Source organism: Tupaia chinensis, unplaced genomic scaffold (assembly GCF_000334495.1).
Source record: "Tupaia chinensis unplaced genomic scaffold, TupChi_1.0 Scaffold000002_1, whole genome shotgun sequence".
NCBI classification, from domain to species: Eukaryota; Metazoa; Chordata; class Mammalia; order Scandentia; family Tupaiidae; genus Tupaia; species Tupaia belangeri.
This window is the reverse complement of record NW_006159428.1, coordinates 5,239,511-5,240,612: the sequence shown is the minus strand read 5'-3', so window position 1 is coordinate 5,240,612 and position 1,102 is coordinate 5,239,511.

Below are 1,102 nucleotides of genomic sequence, written 5' to 3'. Positions count from 1 at the left end.
CAAACCTGCAAAGGAAACCTGTAACACAGGTAAAGGCAGAGGGTATAATTTGCTGACAAGGTTATTTAGGGAGCAGCAACTACTGAGAACTAGTCATAGACATACATCTTTTATTTAAACTGCAAAAGTAAGATGGACTTACCTAAAGAGAAAAACAAAAAAGCTTTCCAGTGCTGAGATGTAGATAAACTTGCAAAGAAAACATCAGAGTGTTTTCCTTGGGCAATGGACATAAGGTAACATTCTACACTGGTCGTGTTTAATGTGTGATTATAATGCTCAGACTTTATAAGATATAATTCTGATATGCATTAAATATTTTTCATTTAACATTTTTTATATGTGATTTTATATGGTTTTGCTACTTTTGTAGTGAAGGGATTGCAGCGTGGCCATCCCCCCCTGGGGAGTGATTTCTCGCTCGCTCTCTGTTTCTCTGTCTCTCTGGCGAGCGCACGTGCCCTATAGAAAAAACCTCTCTAAAAAAATGCTTTAAGCACGTAAAAAAAGAAAGGAAACTTTGAGGATAAATTTTGATGAACAAAAAGAGGTGCAGAAAATATACATTTGGAGAGAGTGGAGGAAGAAAATATGTAGAAACATAGGCAAGTACTTTGTTAAGGAGAAAGTGTGCTTTTTAAAAACCATAGTGTATCCCAACAAAGATGTACAATGATTATAATGTAAACCAGAAACTTCAGTCAATCAATAATAAAAATAAAGTGCAGTAGAAAGCAAGAATGCCTCCTTAGTCCTGTGCCCTGGCTTCTCTGGACCCGGGGAGCCTAGGGGTCCGCGAGCTGCTGCCCTGGAAAGCACAGTGCGGACTTCCCTGGGCCAGACCAGTGCGGCCGGTGCGCGGAGTGCTGGTGACCCCAGATAGTGCACATCAAGCTCTGGTCGTCTCCTGGCTTTAGAGAGAAGTGCCCGCTCGTTTAGTTGTCCCCAGACTTAGGAAGCACAGTTTGGGGCCAGGAAACGTGGCCGCCCTGGCTGGGCCTCCCGACTCTCCACCCAGCACCTGCTTTTCCGCCTTAACCGCGGGCGGTCCCTCCCGGGCTGGGACCCGGGGCTGCCGGGCTGGCGGGGAGCGGGTGGGGCC